Source organism: Zootermopsis nevadensis, unplaced genomic scaffold (assembly GCF_977971745.1).
Source record: "Zootermopsis nevadensis isolate Lab colony 2312 unplaced genomic scaffold, Znev_1.0 Znev_ptg000011l, whole genome shotgun sequence".
NCBI lineage: Eukaryota > Metazoa > Arthropoda > Insecta > Blattodea > Termopsidae > Zootermopsis > Zootermopsis nevadensis.
This window is the reverse complement of record NW_028259143.1, coordinates 13,367,710-13,389,018: the sequence shown is the minus strand read 5'-3', so window position 1 is coordinate 13,389,018 and position 21,309 is coordinate 13,367,710. Positions and strand designations below refer to the sequence as shown.

The 21,309-nt window shown below is 42.4% G+C and overlaps 1 long non-coding RNA gene and 1 other non-coding gene across 2 annotated transcripts; both read right to left on the bottom strand.

Annotated features, from left to right (window-relative positions):
• Positions 1 to 3,017: 3,017 nt before the first annotated feature.
• On the bottom strand, positions 3,018 to 3,210 carry LOC147874118 (U2 spliceosomal RNA). Its single transcript, XR_015534845.1, has one exon. It is a non-coding gene; the product is annotated as a U2 spliceosomal RNA (small nuclear RNA).
• A 16,433-nt stretch (positions 3,211 to 19,643) lies between these two features.
• LOC147874117 (uncharacterized) lies at positions 19,644 to 21,309 on the bottom strand. The gene is made up of 2 exons (XR_015534656.1): positions 21,202 to 21,309; positions 19,644 to 20,303 (listed from the first exon to the last, which is right to left on the bottom strand). It is a non-coding gene; the product is annotated as an uncharacterized LOC147874117 (long non-coding RNA).

Genomic DNA, 21,309 nt, shown 5'->3' with positions numbered 1-21,309 from the left:
AGTGGAGTTCAAAAGAAAGAATAACTAAACACTTCCACTGCATTCCAACGATGGGTTCATGTCCCTTCTCCCGCCTCCCTGACCACAAGCTAATCCACCAGACAGAAGGCATTCATCAGTCAGTAATTCAAAACTGTAACTGTAACTGTAAACGTTTTCCTGAAAAGTATCGAAGCTTAAGTGCACGAACCTCCCCAAGTTCCAGGATAAAGGAGTGTCCGATACATTTTGGTGCTTTTGGATGAGTTTTCGAAATTTGTAAAATTATACCCTTTGCGGTCAGCAACCACGAGGGCCTGCCTGAATAAATTGACAGGTTATAAAACCTCAGATCGTGTTGAGTGACAATGGGACTCAATTTTCAAGCCCGACTTGGCGCAAGAGGTTAGCAGAGTTAGGCATTGATGTCAGATTTTCACCTGTTCGACACCCGCACGCAAACCACAGGTAGCGTTGTATGAAGGAAATGGGAAAGTTCTGTCGCATCTACTGCCACCAAAACCACAAAAAATGGCCGGAGTTTCTGAGTAAAATTGAAGATTGGTTAAACGGCTCGGTATCAGACTCCACACAGAGCTTATGCGCGATAAGCCGATGCCTGACTTATTTAAGAAATTCCTGATAAAAGAAACCGATCAAATGCCGCCGTGTGAGAGTTTGCAGGAGAAGGCCCTGAAGGCTTACGTCAGGCTGTGCGCAGGAACAGAACGCGCAAGTTATGTAAGACCGAATGGGTGCGACTTGACAAGTTCACGAGAGAGGCTGATCAGGAAATTGTATTTATTGTTTCAACATGTTAGTTGTATTTGTGGGCGTAATTGTGTGGTATGAGTAGTGAGAGTAACCAAAAATGTTCTAAGTCTGTAATTATCAGGTCCGTGCCGAAAACCCAACTCCCTTGCTACCTGTTGACGCGAGAGTGACACACCTCCATAAAAACCCGTTACTTCCCACATTCCATTTCCCTTTCTGACCATTCTTGTTCCAGGTGCACCAACGTACCTCTGGCTTGTGGTAAGGATTACACATTCTGCCGCCTCAGTGGAAATTCCACTGCGGTTCCTATTGTCAAAAGCACGTCCCTTGCCAGACGCCAGTCCTCATAGAACACACCCGGATTTACAACCTAAAGGCCATTTCGTGTTCATCTCAGGTAGCCTGTCCGGAATTGAACTCAGAACAGGCTGTCACACCTGTAATGTGCTCAACGTATATGTACCTGGAGTAACGAATCACGTCCGACACACAAAGTTTCTTAAATAGGTTCATATACTTACGCGAGGACATCGTCTTCATAACCTTATCGTTCTCGGGGTCCCAGGATCCCAACGAACCAAGAACGATTGCATCAACTTTAACATCTTCAACTCGCCCACTCAGGGCCCTCGCTAGATCCTGATATTTCTCTATTTTTCTGGTCCTAGCCTCCTTGATGGCTTCCATCCTGTTCTCGAACGGGATTGTGATGTCAATGATCATTGCCTTATTGTCCTTCGCAATGATCAAAACTGGCCTCAGATGTCCCTGTACTGCCTCATTTTCAGTGATAATCGTGAACTTACCCTCAGCTGCTTTCCTGACCCTGCTTACCACTGCGTCATGTCTTCTGGTCATCAGATCAGAGTATCTCATGCAGTGGTTGATGACGTGTGGCAGGGTCTCCCTTTCATAACCACATCTTCTGCAGCTTTAGTCCAAGCCCGCGGAATGTGGGCCAGTCGCGTCACACAGTTGAAGATGGCTACAAGGATGTGGCCGCCAGCGTCGAACTTCTTCCAGACGGGTTTCTAGCGCGGCACTTCCATGGGCAGAGCTTCTGTAGCTTGGTGGCCTCCGGCGGTGAATGCGGGAGAAGTGCGCATGCAGGTCCTCAGTCGGGATCTGGCAGAAGGGGAATTCAACCTCTGTTATCTCCTGGAAGGCACGGGGCGGGCATCCACGGTAGAGTTTTTGGATGCGGGAGGCGGCCTCTGCATCGTATCCGTGACGCCGTCGCCTGCGGGACGTCGGGTTGGGCCCCGGCGGGCGATGGCGAGCAGTCGGCTGACGGAGCCGCGACCTGACCGGCATTCTTCATCTCTTCCTCAAGCCGGAGGAGCGCTTTGTCCAGCTCGGCAGCGCTCTGGATGTTGTCGAGGAGCGCGGTCCACTCCCGCTGCCTTTGTCAGGTCTGGCGATGGAGCGTCCTCCACGCCTACGCCTTCGGTGGTCGGCCCCCTAGGTGGCCGTTCCTATTGGCACGAAACGTTAAAACTATTGTAATACCTAATTGATATCTTATAATGCGTTTAATTACGAGTTACAGGGTTTTATTACGTGTACATTTGATTACCATACTGACCAGTTAGAATTTTCACCATGTAGCGGAAGAAACATCGCAGGGCACGTAAAACAAAAATAGTTCAAGAAACCCGTTGGTAAACGGTGTTTCTATATCCTCGTCTGTCCTTGAATGTACTGATGTGGAGGCTGAGGTGTCGCCCTCTTGATTATGTGGAGTGGAGTGACGACGTCGGGCACTCAGAAAATAACATTCAGTCACTTGTGTCAGTGAAACAACTATTTCATATGTTTAATATTCTGGTGCTGCGATGCAAGACGTATCAGATATTAAGCTGATAGGAGAACGAGTAACCCCTGCGCCCGTAAAACGAAAATATTTCAACGAACACCAAGAAACGTCAAAACTGTTGTAATACCTAAATGATATCTTATTATGAGTTTAATCACGAGTTACAGGGCTTTATTACGTGTACATTTGATTACCATACTAACCAGTTAGAATTTTCACCATGTAGCGGGAGAAACATCGCAAAACAAAAATAGTTCAAGAAACTCCACGGCCCGTTGGTAAACGGTTGTAACACGCGCTGAATACGGGGTTAATGAGCTTTATTACGTGTACACGTAATTACTATACGTCCCATATGCAATTAGCGGAAAAGAGATTCCCCGTAAAGCACAGTAACGTTGATTAACGATAATGACAGATAAATATAAACCTAATAATGAGTAGTTTATGGTGGGCCGATCCCGGAGGTACTGCAATACCGGGCCAACCCGTGACAGAGGTGGAGCAAGCTCCTAGCACTCCGTCATTTTCCAAAAATCAGTTTAATATTCTGGTCCTGCGATGCAGGACGTATCAGATATTAAGCTGATAAGAACAGATACTACACTTTGATCTTAGCCAAAAGGCCGAGAAGCGATGCCCTAATCAGGCGTCGCGACGCTGAAATACATTATCTGATGCATGGCGTCCGTGGGTACTGCAAGATATACTTGTAACTTCAAAAACATTTTTGCTGTCATCCGTCATTTTGACGTTACGGAACGCAAGGCAAGGGCCTACTGTACCGTTTGTCAGAGGGGTACGACTCAATAATTTCTTATTTCTATCAATTATGTAAATGTTCTTAATCCTAGTATACACTTTCACCCGTTCTGCCATCTAGTAGGGATTCATGTACTTCTGTCTCTCTCTCTGTCGCACACCAGCTCCGCCTCGCGACAACAGAACTCCAAGGCTCAACAACAGATGGTACAACTAATTCTGAAAGAAAAAAATAAACTTCATTCTCATACTTATTACGCGAATACATGTACTTATTCTGCCATCGTAAGCACAGTCATTTAGCAGGTCAGTACAGTGATAACGATCGGAGGTTGGCTATTATTACTCAGCTCTTCAGCGGTTTTCCTCAGTACCTACAGAGTGCCTCTCTACCTCGTCACCTACTTCATCACAGAGCGTCGTTTAATAACTTAATAACTAGACTCTTATTTTCGAAGTTCCAGAAGTTGCACATTTTTCTTGGTGCCCTCGTCAGAGGTGCAAACCCATTCCATTGTAACTTCCTTCTTTTATGTATATTGAGGGAGTTGTAAAAACGGCGAAATTCCCCTACACTCTGTTGTCCACTTAATCTAATCATCTCATCTGTCTGCACTAAATACCTAATCACGCAGCGGGAGATTGGGTAACATCATAGAAAGCATTGCTAAAAATAGTCACATTTAAGAAGTGTAGTGTAACAGTCCAAATTACATCTTCCGCTGATGTAGACTTAATCATACTGTTTAATTTATTATTATTCATTAACCTGAAGTTATTTTAGTTTCCTCTTCAAAATTGTAACTTTGTGTGGTGTTTGGAGTGTTGTACTGGGACAGATACTTCCATTTCGTGGCATCTACCCAAGTGTTTAAGACACAGTTGTGAGAGGACCTTCGAGGCCTGGAAGTTTTGGTTTTGACAAATGGGTAATAATTTATCGTGACTTGGGTGTAGCTCCATGTGTCACTCTCTGACATTTAAGGCTTCAGTATGCCAAAAGTCAGTTTGGACCTAAAGGTTCATTGTCACTCACCGGAATGTGAATTTTAAGGAGTGTCGATGAGGCAATTTGAAAGAACCAATTAGACGCAAGAGTTGCATGTAATGTTTGAATGTTTCGAACCAGGGGCATGCCGCTTCCATCAGCGCGTCGGTTTGGCATTTGGCTACAAATTTTGAACATGGTCACACGCGTAACATTTGAGTCTATAACAATTCAGCAAGAAACTTTAAATCTACATAACATCCATAGTTACTCTAACGCTGTAACAAGTTACCATTAGACCAAAGTCATAAATCTTCTCCATTCATGTACTAGAATTTTGGCGTCATCCGCCTACAGAATGTACTTAAATTAAACCACTTACTTCATTGATTAATTTCAATTAGAGGTATACAACATCTAGGAATACACGTGACATGGTGTTTGATACCTTCAATCGACGTCTGCATGTTTGGAGTCGTTTGTTAAGTTTACCAATTTCGCCTTGCGACATGTTCAGGATATGAGTACGGTAACCAGCTCTACTCTTGCATCCGAGCACTCACTTCTGGTACAGTCCTCGTCCTAGTCAGTTCGGGTGCACTCATATGTCACACTTCGTAGGGTTGGCTTACCCACACACGTCTCAAAAGACGCTCCATCTGACCTTTGAATGAGTTTATCCACCTGACTGATCTCCTTCAACGTTTACCTGTCTTTTGCTAGACCCTCGGCAATTACATCATAGAATTCTTGCGGACTCATCCATTGACAAACAACACACACAATCTCTACAACTTACGTACTATGCTCTGTGACCTTAATTTACAAGGAGTTCACCGATTGAACCAGCGAAGCCACTCATAACAGGAAAAGCGAAAATAGTTCGCGCAATGGCGACAAAGAAAAGCATTTATTTAACCAAAAAAGTACCGTCATCCTAAGATCGTCACCGCCTCTCAATCGTCATTCGTAAGCAAAGACTCCGTTTATGGTTTCTCTTACAACAATGTATGTCATCTTTAATTTGTCAACAAATCGTAGTACTTCTTCAGTGAACACTTTCCCGGTTGTGTAGTAAAAGAATTCTTGTACTTTACCAGCATCCTAAACTACCTCTCCCTTTCGTCCTCACACAGACCTACAGCAGTTCCTGGACCGAAACAAATCTAGCATCGCCCTGCTCTGTATCCGAACCGTGGTCGTATTCCTGAAGCGCCGAGCCATCCCTCGAAGTCTCATCTCAATTATGATGCTGGACTACAGCATCTGATCCTTCCTCAGGATTCTCGTAATTCCTACTAATATTTAAAGTGTCGGGGAACCACGCCCCACTATCTTCAACATTTACGTCTTCACGACGAACTCCAAGCAACAAAGGGTTTATTGTCCACAGACCAGGAGAAAAGCCCTGTGGGGGGGAAGTCGTTCCTGGGGCGGTGCAGGAGGAATGTTTACTATCAAGTGGACTAGAGCAGTGGTATTCAACCTGGGGTACGCGTACCCCCGGGGGTACGTGAAATTTAACAAAATATATATATTGTTTTATGATAAACACTGAATAATCAGGGCAAAATTTAGGGTTAGCCACAGGAGAAGAGGACGTAAGGACATTCGATTTGGGAGAGCCATTTTTTTTCGCTCTCTCCTTAATGTAATTCTTATCTGGGCGGCAGAAACAAGCTCAATCATCTCAATAACAGGTCTGAACCGCATTAATTAATAATTGATAAAATATTTAAACATATTATTTTGCTTTGCTAAAATACCTTCGTTCCTTTATTAATTTTTGTATGATAGACAATAATGTATTTGTTGTTTAATAGCTTGATTTTCCTTTTTTAAAATCTTATTATTTAATACATTATTTTGGATGTAATTTATTTAATTTATTTTGGATGTAGATTATATACTATGTATAACTTGAATTATACAAATTATACTTTGGGGGTACAATGTTGAAGAGAAATTATATCTGGGGGTACGCGAACAAGAAAGGTTGAATATCACTGCTATTGGTGGGAAGTGTGACACGCCAGAGTTTTACACTACTACACACAAACTGAAAACATCGAGCAGTTAAGAGTAGCGTGTAGTGAGTCCACCTGTAATGTCTTCTGTGCGGGTTGTCATAATATTATAGATTAAATCACTGTGCCAGTGTGAGGCAATCTTAAGGGTGGCCACACACTCTACGGCTTACCGGAAGGCTTACGTCTCTGAAGGCAAACCGGAGCGTGTGTGTGTTGAATTTCGCCGGAAACTGAGCCCCCGATAAATCTGCAGTCGCTTGACTTTTTGCCTCGAGACTTACTGAATGTTTACAAGTCGCAACGTGTGTGGGCAGAGACGAGGGTAAAGGCAAGGCTTGTAGCATTTAGTCATCTCAACCAGCCACCGAGAACTTCAAATCCTAAGTTTAACAGTTCCAAATGTGTCCTCATCCATTCGCAGGTAGTTACGCCAGTCCGTCGGCTCTAATCGAGTTTCATTCAACAAATTTACGTGAGAATGTTTTGATCCATCTAACCAACTTCTGACCCACTTAGAACGTTTCAACTTTCTTTTATTTTTCAACATCAAAGTAACAGCAAGACCGATTAAAAATGGCATCGTCTTCACTGAACATTTTGTAGCACCGACTGAAGAATAAAAAGACTGAGCACAAACCTGACACAAAGTCTGTACGTGTGTGGTGGACTCTCAGAGGTTTGAGGCTTACCTTCCGACTTTAACTTGGAAGGCAGGCCTTCCGGCAAGCCGGAGCGTGTGTGGCCACCCTAAAGCTATACACATCAGAACACATGAAAGCCTGTTGTCTGTTGTTCGTTCAGTGGTTGTGGAACGAATGCTTTTAGGATGGGTCGTCGTCACTCACCGCGAAATCTTGCGCATGCGCGTATATCGCATTCCTAGTAGGGCTTTTCTTCTGGTCTGTGGACTGTACCTCCACCTGCTCATCATACGATTCATGACAAACTTCACTACTACGTCGCCTCTGGTCGCCTCGGCTCTCGGGAATATCAGAATCCCGAACGTCAGGGCCTTTAACACTCACGCCAGGTTGAGATCGGTCTTGATCTAATGTTTGCAGCGACTGAGGAAAATCTGCTAAGTTGTTCGGGTTCGATACCGCCCTCCCCCTGCCATCGTATTGACAAAGAATTTGTGTCTAGTTACAATACCCTCTTTCTTCATTGAAAAACTTCTATTAGCAAAATCCATTATCACCTGGTACTCAACCTAAAAATTTGCTCCCGATATTGCTTCTGTCGTCAACTGTGGCGCTGTCATGAAGTCCAGCTCAAATAGGTCACGCCCTAATCCGAATTCAAGCCAAGCTTGCTCTTGACCTTGATTGCCATGCCGATGACAACACACAATTTGCTAAGAATAAACAGGAACTTTAAGCCTCTCTCTCTCTCTCTCTCTCTCAGACATCACGCCTACTTCTGTTCTGCTGTCAATCAGAACAACTTTTTCTCTACTTCCTATCTTTATCTTTACGTGAGGACAACCTTGAAGATTTCCCTTATTGATGTATTATACAGTGATGTTATCTGCGTCTCCTCCAAACTCCAAATTAAAATTTTCACTTGCACGATTCACGTCAGGCACTCCCAATTTTTCATCTCTTAGCCTCAGACTCAGTGTTGAACGTGGGTGCCTACCCTCATAACCGGATAATGTTTGGCCCTCTACATCATCCTGCGGTCGTTTCCGAATGATTTCGGCCGTTGTTTTGATCATTGTCCGGCCTCTGCCCTCCGCCGGGGTCGAAAGTGTGGTCAGAGTCTGTCGAGACCTCGTACACTGCGGTCAACCACTATCGCCTTTACCGCGACTTGTAACTTCAATGATTCTGGGACGGAATTTAAACGATAGTAATCATCCATCTCCACCAAGAATTGCACTACGTTTTGTTTGTGACAATCGAATAATTTTGGCAACACAATGTCGCCAAAACGTGGCTGGGGCATTGATGATGGGTTAGCTCGTCAAGTTCACGCGGTCTGTGCGCCTCACCGTCAGCGTTGCCAATAGTGACTGACACAACTGACACATGGTCGCTACCGCTACAAAGGTTGCTCAACCTACTATCACATTCATTCGTTATCCTCTCGCTCTCTTGTCGGGTTTCAAAATTAACTACAGGCGTAGAAGACGATCTCTGAACTGAGCTACTGCTCTAACCACCATGTCCTAGTATTACGTACTTTCTGCCTCCGACATGTGCCGCAGGGCAGCCACAGACTCCTTAAACTTTCTGGTTTCATCTTTCATTTTTGTAAAAACCTGCTCGCTATTTGGGACCTGAACTGTTTCGACAACTGCTCTGGAATTTGTGCAATGTCATTTTGCAATTTATCTGGTCTTTCTCTATTCTCCTTCCTTTCCTGCTTTCTTCTCTTTCGAGTTCTTCCCTTTCCTCCTTCTTCCCGTTTCCTAATTTCCTCAGTTTTTCTTTCGTTTTCTAATCTCATTCTATCACTTTCCTTTCTGCCCTGTCGGCCGGGGGATGCTGGCTACCTAAGTGGTCTCCAATAGGTTTAGCACTGACTGTACTAGCAATTACAGTCACTTCTGAGGGGGACTTGCATTACTTTTGCGCGCCTATATTCTCAATAGAAAGCGTCGTCTCGTCTCTTCGAAATCCTCAAACGAATTCCTGTCAAGCAAGGGCCAGCGCACACGTAAGACTTAACCGTCGGCTGACGGTTCTGTCGTTGTCGGCTGAAGCATACGACCCATAACGACACGACAGTTCAGTCCATGAGCATGCGTACACGTACGACTAAACAGTCGTTCTTTTGTTCCACATTCTTCGCTCTATGCTCGCCGAGTACAGAAGTTAGGAATGTTGCAAGAAGAAGTAGAGGAAGAAGAGACACACTGCAGTTACCAGTTCCTGAATTTTGTCTAACCTGCTCGAAGATTCTCCTAATGTCTTTACGCTGTCCCTGCTAGCAGCCTTCACTTGCTCCCGAAACAGGTTTATTTTTTCCTCCGTCACTCCCCCCTTAAGACTCGAAATTTGCTTATGAATATTCCTCATATTCGGCCCTGAGTTCCTTTCCTACCTTTCGTGGTTCGCCTTGGCTTCGGACACTGGCGTTCTTAATTCTTCATTCATACTTTCATTCACTTGGTCCACTTTATCATTCATACTGTTAATTTGTTGCTGAGTGTCCTTTTTCAGAGAGATTACAGCTCGCTTTAATTTATTATTTGCATCTGCTATTCTCTTATTAATACTTTCATTTAGTTTACTAATCTCGGTCTTCAATTTTTCAGATAACAGATAATACTATCCTGCAATGTCCCTAAAGTTTCCTTCCTGATCCTTTCACTTTCATCTTTGTCCTGTTTTCTGTTTTCTCTGTCTACTGCACAGTCTGCCATATAACGTTTATTAGATTTGTCTACACATTTTGATCTGCCCCCCCCCCCCTTCTTGCTATTCACATCAACTGAACCTACAGATCTTACGTTTTCTCCCCTGTTGTATTACATACTAATACTTCCTCAACCTCGGCTACTGGATTCCCCACTAATTGTTCGTCTTCGGTTTCGCCGCACGCCCTCTCACTTCGTAGCACCCTAGAAGCCATGTTGTTTCTTACTAACCTGAATAGGTAAGTCGTCGAAGATTATAGTCCTCGGTTCTAACGTCTGTAGCTGCGAAAGTTGTAGCGACTTGTTCACAGCTCCACCGCTTCTTCGGGTCCCACGTTGTACGCGCCACTTCCGCACACGTCGCTCAACTGAAGTAGCCGCGGGTTCAAACCCAGTAGCGAGCCCTGTTCGCGTGCGGTTACAACTTGAGACATAAGACGTAAAAGAATATCTGGTGCGGGGTTTGTCGGTGAGCGAGGGCCTCCGAGTCTCAGGGAATGTACGGGGAAGCCGATGGTTGGAGCGGCATTTGCGCGAAGGAAGCCAAATCTCTGGGCTTGAGCAACTGAAGACGACACTGACTTTATCTTCGAGATGTCCACTTTTATTGAGTCTTGAGACACACTGATGTACAACCAATTACACTTATTGCGAGGCAGCGCGATGATTCGGCTGCTTGTCTTTGTACTGAAATTTAAAGGTACAAGCAGAACGTGTGTGCGCGATTTGAAGAACCAAAACTTAACAAGTCCAACCAACCAACCAAAAAGCTAACTAAGGGCGGAGTCCTGCGCAAGCGCAAGATATCGTCCCTTGCTAGATAACACCATTCCTGCGTACGAAACGCATTGCTGGAAATGGGAATAGTCCAACATCACAAGCGAGGCCATAAATACCCCCGCAGCCGGTAGTTGTTCAGAATTTTGAATTGAATACGGCGATCCGATTCGTCCCCCAAAAGGCAAACCCCTGACGTCGGAAAGGCGCCGAAAAGCCATATTCGAATTTCATTGGTCCCAGTCACCTCACAGCGACATTTCTAGGCAACCCTCATTCCACATCTGGAAGGGTTTAACTTTTACGAGTGCGAAAGCTTTGTACAATAAAACCTCTCTAACTTGGACACTTGCGGTTCCACGATAATGTGTCCAACTTACAGAGGTGTCCAGGATAGAGGGAAAGAGAAAAATCATCCTTTCAAATTGTGGTGTAATGACAATGTGGTAACTGTAAAGTATTATGGAGCCCTTCCCAAAAAAAGGATATTATTGATAAGAAAAGTCAAAAGGGTATATTAAATTTTTAAAAAAAATTGTTTTCACTAAAATAAACTTGCATGGATAAGCTCAAATGGAAGGGCACCGATACTTTACGTTTACCGAAAATGTAATCAATCGATTTACTTACATAATCTAACTACTGTAGGCTTGATCGAATTAAGAATTAATGACAATAATAATAATCTTTTGAAACCCACTCTCATGGTTGCACATTACACCCCAGCCTCCATGAAATTTTAAATGTTCAGAACGTATTTTTTTAATTGTACTTACGGCATTAGCTCAACATATGATGTCACTTATTTCTTGTAAAAAAGTCCGTCGCAAGACACTGCTTTTTTGCTTTTATCTTGGAATTTGCTATCCTCTTTCCAATTTTCGCCGCAATCAGAATAAAGTTTCAACCATTCCTGGTTGATTTTGAGCGAAAGCACACCGTTCCAATTTCTGTTTAACTCAGTTGCAAGCTCAGTACTGACAAAGTTAAAACTGTACCAGCAATACCTACAACAAAAGAATAACTGTACACTTTCACTGCATTCCATTGATGTGCTCAAAGTCTCACACCCTCAACCATAAGCTAATCCACAGGTAGAAGGCATTCATCCGTCAGAAATTTAAAACAACAAAATACCAACTGTAAACGTTTCCCATAAAAGCAGTGAAGCTAAGTGCATGCATGCACCTGTCAAACTTACAACAAAAGGGGTGACCAAGTTCCAGAATATAGGGGTGTCCAACTAGAGGGGTTTTACTGTATAAGTCACGTCGCCCCTAGACGGAAAGTCTGGAAGAAACGGCTGAGTGTCGCCTCTCTCTTCAAATTTAATACATTAAACAATGCCAAAATTAAAGAAATAAATCAAATTTGGATCAAGTAAGGCGTACCAAATACTATCTAATCACGCCTCCTTCTTTTGTATAACTAGGACAGAACGCTCCTCTCGGAGCTCCTCGGAGGGGTTGGTCAAGTTTTTAAAAAGCAACCAACCCCTTCGGGGGGGTTGGTTACGTTTTAAAATCTTGTGTAAGACTAAACTAAACCCCCCGAATGGAGGGTTAAAACACTTGACCAACCCCCTTTCGGGGGGGTTGGTTGCGGTTTAAAATCTTGAGTAAGACACTAAACTCGACATTGTTGTGTTGTACTCGGCATTGTTGTGGAACACAACAATGCCGAGTTGTTGATGACGTTGTTGATGACGTAATTTATTGACGACGACGAAATCACAAATTTTTATAATACTAGAGCAGGGCGCTCCTTTGGTCAAGTTTTTAAAACGCCATCAACCTTGTGTAAGAAACTAAACTAACCGCCCCGAATAGAGGGTTAAAACAATTGACCAACCCTCCTAGGGGGGGTTGGTTGAGTTTTGAAATCTTAGGTAATACGCTAAACTAACTTCCCTTCGGGAGGTTAGTTTAGTGACTTATTAAAGTGTTTTAACTCCTGAGTAAGAAACTAAACTAAACCCCCGAATGGGGGGGTTTAAACATTGCGTTGCGTTTTAAAATCTTGAGTAAGACACTAAAATAAACCACTTCGGAAGGGTTAGTTCAGTGTGTCATTCAATTGTTTTAACCCTTGAGTAAGAAACTAAACAACCCCTCGAATGGTGGTTAAATTACTTGACAACCCCCCATCGGAGGGGTTGGTTGCGTTTTAAATTCTTGAGTAAGAAACTAAACTAACCCACCCGAATGGGGGTTAAAACACTTGACAATCCCCAATCGGAGGGGTTAGTTGCGTTTTAAAATCTTTAGTAAGACACTAAACTACCCTCCCCTTCGGGGGGAGTTTAATGTCTCATTCAATTGTTTTAGCCCTTGAGTAAGAAACTAAACTAACCCACCAGAATGGGGGGTTAATACACTTGACAACCCCCCTTCGGGGGGTTAGTTGCGTTTTAAAATCTTTAGTAAGACACTAAACTAACCTCCCCTTCGGGGGGGTAGTTTAGTGTAAAATATAAGTGTATTAGCCCTTGAGTAAGAAACTAAACTAACCCACCCGAATTGGTGGTTAAAACACTTGACAAACCCCCTTCGTGGGGGTTAGTTGTGTTTTAAAATCTTAAGTAACCCGCTAAACTAACTCCCCTTCGGGAGGTTAGTTTAGTGGCTCATTCAAGTGTTTTAAACCCTGAGTAAGAAACTAAACTAACCCCCAAATGGGGGGGTTTAAACACTTTAAATTCTTGAGTAATACACTAAACTAACCCACTTCAGAAGGGTTAGTTTAGTGTCTCATTCAAGTGTTTCAACCCTTGAGTAAGAAACTAAATTAACCCTCACTCACGAATGGGGGTTTAAAACACTTGACTAACTCCCCATTTGGGGGTTGGTTGCGTTTTAAAATCTTGAGTAAGACACTAAACTAACCCTCTTCGGGGTGTTAATTTAGTGTCTTATTCAAGTGTTTTAACCCTTAAAGAACAGTATGACTTGGATGAATATTATTATTATTATCAGATTACCTTTTTGGTGTTGGTAACGTCTTCTTTCACTTTTCTTCATTTCTTAAATAGTCTAATGCCGCTGTTCGGAGACGATATAGAGCAGTGATAATGCGACTGGCTTGGTACTAAGCGTAATTCTTTACTGTGCATTGTTGTGTACACGGCATTGTTGTTCCACAACAATTCCGTGTATAAACAAATATAAGGTGATAGTGTTGATGACGTCATTTTTGACGAAAACGACGACTAATCCTTTCGGAGCGCTTCTTGTAATCTGATATTTTACTTCTTTACGTCGCTGATCAGAGGCCAACTGTTCTTGGTTAGTCAACTATCTACTTCCAAACCCACCCTTGCAAGTCTTCGTTTGTTTTCTTCTGCTCTTATGTTCTTGTTAAATAAGTTTTTCTACGTTTATCAATGTAAATCTCCCTTCGCTTTTCTTTATTTGTTAAATATGTCTGATGTTTTAGTTCTTTACGTCGCTGTTCAGAGGCCAACTGTTCTTGGTTAGTCAACTATCTACGTCCAATCCCAACCTTAACCTTGCAAGTAATTCCCCCTTCGCTTTTCTTTATTTGTTAAGTAGGTGTGATGTTTTAGTTCTTTACGTCGCTGTTCAGAGGCCAACTGTTCTTGATCAGTCAACTTTCTACGTCCAACCCCACTCTTGCAAATCTTCGTTTGTTTGTTTTTTGCTCTTCTGTTCTTGTTGAATAAGATTTTCTGCGTTTATCAATGTAAGTCTACCTTCGCTTTTCTTTATTCGTTAAATAGGTCTGATGTTTTTGTTCCTTACGTCGCTGTTCAGAGGCCAACTGTTCTTGGTTAGTCAACTATCTACTTCCAAACCAAACCTTGCAAGTTTTCGTTTGTTTTCTTCTGCTCTTCTGTTCTTGTTGAATACGTTCTTCTTCGTTTATCAATGTAAGTCTCCCTTCGCTTTTCTTTATTTGTTAAATAGGTCTGAAGTTTTAGTTCTTTACGTCGCTGATCAGGGGCCAACTGTTCTTGATCATTCAACTTTCAACGTCCAACCCCACTCTTGCAAATCTTCGTTTGTTTGTTTTTTGCTCTTCTGTTTTTGTTGAATAAGTTTTCTACATGTGTTCTTAATATGGTCTCGTTTATCAATTAAGTCTTCTTTCGCTTTTCTTTATTTCTGAAATAGGTCTGATGTTGTAGTCCTTTAAGTCGCTGTTTAGAGGCCAACAGTTCTTGTTCAGTCAACTTATTACGTCCAGCCCCACCCTAGCAAATCTTCGTCTTAATATCGATCAAAAGTCAGTTTTCATAATACTTTCGTAATCATAAAGTCAGTTTTCATAATACTTTCTTAATCGTAATATATCGAATGAGTATCAGTTTACCTTCTTGGAGTTGTTAGAGTTAATACTTCATATAGTTGATAACGTCTTCTTTCACTTTCCTGATGTTTTAGGCCAACTGTCAGTCAATATTCAAGAATGCGACGTGCTGCTTGTAGAGCAGTGATAATGCGACTGGCTTGGTACTAAGCGTTATTTGTTTTCTCGGCATTGTTGTGTTGTACTCGGCATTGTTGTGTTCCACAACAATGCCGAGTATAAAAAAACATAAGTTGACATTGTTGATGACGTAATTTATTGATGACAACGACTAATCACAAATTTTTATAGTAAGACTAGAGCAGGGCGCTCCTTTCGGAGCTCCTAGGGGTGTGTGTGTCAAGTTTGTAAAACGCAACCAACCTTGGTTAGTCCCGAAGGGGAGTTAGTTTAGTGTCTCATTCAAGTGTTTTAACCCCTGAGTAAGAAACTAAACTAACCACCCCGAATGGGGGGTTTAAACACTTGAACAACCCCCCGAAGTGGGTTTTTTGTGTTTTAAAATCTTGGGTAAGACGCTAAACTAACCCCCGTGTATAAACAAATATAAGGTGATATTGTTGATGACGTCATTTTTTGACGACAACGACTACTAATCCTTTCGGAGCGCTTCCTGTAATCTGATATTTTACTTCTTTACGTCGCTGATCAGAGGCCAACAGTTCTTGGTTAGTCAACTTTCTACGTCCAACCCCACCCTTGTTCTGATGTTTTACTTCTTTACGTCGCTGTTCAGAGGCCATCTGTTCTTGATCAGTCAACATTCTACGTCCAGCAACTCCATTGCTAATCTTCGTCTGTTTTTTCTTTTTCTTTCTTTTTCTCTTCTGTTCTTGTTGTATACGTTTTTCTATATTTATCAATGTAACTCTCCCTTCGTCTTTCTTTATTTGTTAAATAGCTCTGATGGATTAGTTCTTTACGTCGCTGATCAGAGGCCAACAGTTCTTGATTAGTCAACTATGTACGTCCAGCCTCACCCTTGCAAATCTTTTTTTTCTCTTCTGTTTTCAGTTGAATAGTTCTGATGTTTTAGTTCTTTACGTCGCTGTTCAGAGGCCATCTGTTCTTGATCAGTCAACTTTCTACGTCCAGCAACTCCATTGCTAATCTTCGTCTGTTTTTTCCTTTTCTCTTCTGTTCTTGTTTTATACGTTTTTCTATATTTATCAATGTAACTCTCCCTTCGTCTTTCTTTATTTGTTAAATAGGTCTGATGGATTAGTTCTTTACGTCGCTTTTCAGAGGTCAACTGTTCTTGGTTAGTCAACTATCTACGTCCAACCCCAACCTTAAGCTTGCAAGTAATTCCCCCTTCGCTTTTCTTTACTTGTTAAGTAGGTCTTATGTTTTAGTTCTTTACGTCGCTGTTCAGAGGCCATCTGTTCTTGATCAGTCAACTTTCTACGTCCAGCAACTCCATTGCTAATCTTCGTCTGTTTTTTCCTTTTCTCTTCTGTTCTTGTTTTATACGTTTTTCTATATTTATCAATGTAACTCTCCCTTCGTCTTTCTTTATTTGTTAAATAGGTCTTATGTATTAGTTCTTTACGTCGCTGTTCAGAGGCCAACTGTTCTTGGTTAGTCAACTATCTACGTCCAACCCCAACCTTAACCTTGCAAGTAATTCCCCCTTCGCTTTTCTTTATTTGTTAAGTAGGTCTTATGTTTTAGTTCTTTACGTCGCTCTTCAGAGGCCAACTGTTCTTGGTTAGTCAACTATCTACGTCCAACCCCAACCTTAACCTTGCAAGTAATTCCCCCTTCGCTTTTCTTTATTTGTTAAGTAGGTCTTATGTTTTAGTTCTTTACGTCGCTCTTCAGAGGCCAACTGTTCTTGGTTAGTCAACTATCTACGTCCAACCCCAACCTTAACCTTGCAAGTATTTCCCCCTTCGCTTTTTTTATTTGTTAAGTAGGTATTATGTTTTAGTTCTTTACGTCGTTCTTCTGTTCTTGTTGAATACGTTCTTTTTCGTTTATCAATGTAAGTCTCCCTTCGCTTTTCTTTATTTGTTAAATAGGTCTGATGTTTTAGTTCTTTACCTCGCTGATAAGAGGCCAACAATTTTTGATCAGTCACCTTTCTGCATATAACCCTACTCTTGCAAATCTTTGTTTGTTTTTTGCTCTTCTGTTTTTGTTGAATAAGTTTTCTACATGTGTTCTTAATATGGTCTCGTTTATCAATGTAAGTCTTCTTTCGCTTTTCTTTATTTCTGAAATAGGTCTGATGTAGTAGTTCTTTACGTCGCTGTTTAGAGGCCAACAGTTCTTGTTCAGTCAACTTTTTACGTCCAACCCCACCCTAGCAAATCTTCGTCTTAATATCGATCAAAAGTCAGTTTTCATAATACTTTCGTAATCATAAAGTCAGTTTTCATAATACTTTCTTAATCATAACATATCTAATGAGTATCAGTTTACCTTCTTGGAGTTGTTAGAGTTAATACTTCATATAGTTGATAACGTCTTCTTTCACTTTCCTGATGTTTTATGCCAACTGTCAATCAATATTCAAGAATGCGACGTGCTGCTTGTAGAGCAGTGATAATGCGACTGGCTTGGTACTAAGCGTTATTAGTTTTTTCGGCATTGTTGTGTTGTACTCGGCATTGTTGTGTTCCACAACAATGCCGAGTATAAACAAACATAAGTTGACATTGTTGATGACGTCATTTTTTGATGACAACGACTAATCACAAATTTTTATAGTAGAAGATAAATAGAAGACTGGAATACTGGGAACGACCTGTCCTTCAAGTGCCTCAGCACTGCGGGTCGCAACTTTTCGTTGGCTTGATCTATAGACATTTCGTAGGACTCCTTGGACGAGGGATCGGCCCGTCGCAAGGCGTCTATCTGTACACAGGAGAGCACAACACAGGAAAACATACCATGGTTTGAGTGGGATTTTGGATGGAACACGCTATTTATTTATGATCTTTGTGATCGTTGATCTACATATGCTGATCCCACGTCACGCAGTCCAATTCTCCATGTTTTTGCACTTAGTTAAATTTTACAATTCTCTCAAATGCACCGCTACCACCGCACAGTCGTGCCACTCTCCGCAGCTCACAGCTCGGTCCCCCTTCACACACACTGACTTCTCAATCACCTCCTTTCTTAATACTGTAACTTTTAATGCAATGCAATCCTCTGCGTTCCCACGTACTTCAGGTACCGCTATACCACTCAGAATCGGCTGTCCATTTCGGATCGCAAGCTTACAATATTCCAGAATATAAAGGAATACAAAGAAATCGTAAACTAACAAAAGAAAAGCAGGACAATACAAAACCTTATGACCTTGCAATTAAAAGTTGGGTTTCTTACACTGTAGCATACACCAGTACAGGGATTGATGAGCGGTTACAGTGAGCCTTTCGGCCAATGAATGTGAAATGTCAATGCTACAAGCAATCCGGTTGGTCGTCAAAACCAGCACTCAAAGGATCGCAGAACTAAAGGAAACACTAGGGACACCCCTCAAAGGAAATTCTTGAATTTACGCTGCACGCTCGTTGAACCTGATGACAGTATTGTGTCCTGACCAAGGGTAGCAGAATATTAACATTCCTCATTGATTGCACTGGTTACAGCGATAAAATGATGATGATGAGATCAATTACATCTCACTGTGTAAATCGTACGCAGTGGGACATCATTCCACAGCTACACTTACCCTTCGACTGCTGTGAAAAGCGTAGAAACAAAATTACTTTAGACGAGTTACAGCTAGAAGCGCTCCTCAAGAACATACTCGCCCACAACGACGAATTACGATTGGCCAGCCATAAAGTTAAGCTTATCGAAGAACAAGAATGGAAATTGAAACAGGCAAATAACAAGCACCAACCTTCAGGGCTGTCCTCTGTAGGCGCAGCCACATTAGCTGCCGTTGTTGCAGAAACTGATGGCCTAAATTTGTGAAGTGGAAGGAAATGCAGTTCTGTCGTGTTCAAGCCTAGGATAACAAACAGCATTCACACGTCAAGTGACGGCTTGCACGGGCAACAGAAATGGCCCCAGTGAATGGGTCTCCCGGAACAAGGTCCACCAGTAAGAGTTTAGCAGTCGGAAGTAGGTGACCTGATCGGTTGTGCTTCTGGAAGCTACAAATGAAGTTAGATCTATCGTTTTCGAGACGGCAGAACTGTTTTAGGAATAAATAAGATAGATGAATTACAAACCGACCTGAGGGAAGCTGCCAGGAGGGTTTCGAGGTCCATCTCTGTCCTCGTCCTCAGGGTACTGAAGTGGTGGTCATCCACCAGTCACACGGGGCTGGAGCAGGTATATATAAGATACGGCGGAGAGCCCCAACCACTTCAGGGTATAATTTAATAGGGGCACGGCCCGCCACCCTCCCCCCCCCCGGATCATGGTGGCCATCAGCTGAAGTGATCTTCCCCCCATGCCGCGGAGGCCTTCAGCCGAAACGGCCCCTCCCTCTCTGGGTTCAAACCCAAGAGATCCAACCAACCAAATTCTTTCGGACAACTTGCCTGACGGGATAATCTCCCATCAGCAGCAACAGATCCCAGTTTGAATGGTCGAGGCTCCCGCCACGACGTAACCCTGTTAGCGTCAGCAAAATTTCCGTTTTTTATATTAAGACCGTTTACCATTTCCAGGAATGCGCCTTGTGCACAGGAATTGTTTCATCTAGGAAGGGACGATGCTTGCGCTAGCGCAGGCCTCCGCCCTTAGTTAGCTTTTTGGTTGGTTGGCCCAACCACTTCAGTACCCTGAAGACGAGGACAGAGATGGACCTCGAAACGTTGGTCTCCTCATGTTTTAAACACTTGACACGGCTGATAGCCCGAGAAGATTTTATTGTACGTAGTCGCCGTGAAGGCTCAAGATCATACATTCATTTTCCTACTTTACGGTTTTAGTCAATAATATGTAGCAGTCACGCTCGTCCTCTAAAGCGCACAGGGTAAGTCTGATTTGTATATACAATTCCTAATAGTCTGTCCATCGTAGTCCTTTTATCTCAAATGAAGTATTCTAGAGAAGTTTTATACTGGACAAATGTGTTGATCTTTTTGTAGTTCAGGAAACATTTTGGCACTGAACAAGTTAAAAGATGTTTGCTTCAACATCTTAAGAGGGACTCGAACCCAGGATAGGTGTCGAGTCTGTGACCTTAGATCCTGTAATTTGCTCCGTCGATCTTTTATCGCGGTTACGTTCCTGTCGACAGAAACCATCCTCGTCAGGACTCCAATTCAGTGTCGAGGCCATTGCCTCTGTAATCTTCTCTTCGAAGCAAAACACTTTGATCCTCGCGCCGTTGTTCTATCTCTCTTAATTTCACGGTTAAAGGAAGCGCCCTTGCCGACAATCGAACTCAGGACAATTTTTTCTGAGTCCTGACCTTCCTGTGTTCTCTTATTTGACTTGACGAATAATCACGCCAGGGTAGGAGCAGGCCAGGTTTCTCGTTCACGAGCCGTAGAATCACATTAACTAAGGGGAAATACAACATTTTTTTGCAAATTTATTGTATGGAACACAGGGCAGTTTTCTGTAAGGTGACCACGCTCACTGTGACAAATCCTATGAAAGGTAAAGTTGTCTCTGGTGCTTAATAAGCATCACGCCATGAAGACTCATGGCTTCACATATTCTTAACCTTTGCAGTAGATCCAGAGCGTGAGCAATGGATGAGAGGCTGGGTGGGATACATTACTGGTCTGGCCGCAGTGGCGAGGAGGGAAATGTGTACTCCAGCTGCCAAGAATTGAACCATGGTTGTCCAGTCTATAGTGTAGCCACTGCCCTGCAGTGACTGAGTTACTCTTTAATCTCTTTTAGGACATACACAGAATTTTACTGGCATTTGGTTTCCTGTATTTGATAATGTTGTAGTAAACATATTCTAGGTAGTCTCTGATATGTGAAACTACAGAAAACCGTATACATTCACTGTTATCATTAGGACATAACACATCCGCACACTACATTCAGCTTTATTTTTTTAAGCTTCCTTTGCGTATGTTGGAGGCCTCATAACCTTGACATTGCTTTGAACCCGAGGTGATTAAAGTGCGGCTGTGTCTACGTCCATACTCACATTTCATTAATTAAGTTGTGAATTAAAAATTAAACCGCTATTACAAATGCTCAGTGTAAACAAACGTTACACATCGAATATGCAAGGTCACAGTACAAGCAAATCATTCTCCCAATTTCCGTACTTCATTCCTAACATTACCATACAATGTTTCTGTGACATGCGATTAATAATGCAAAGATGACAATATGGCGACCAAAAAGTAACTAAGCAGAATGTGATTGCACAGAATCAAATCATTATTCAAGGCTAAACTACATTTCTATAGGTACAAGAAAACAAAGGACTTACGTATTTTTGCTTTTGTTTTTGAATTTAATTTGTACAGATCTTAAAATTAATATGGGCTCCTGTCTAACACATGTGACTGCCATGAAGCTAACCAAACTAATTCCTCAT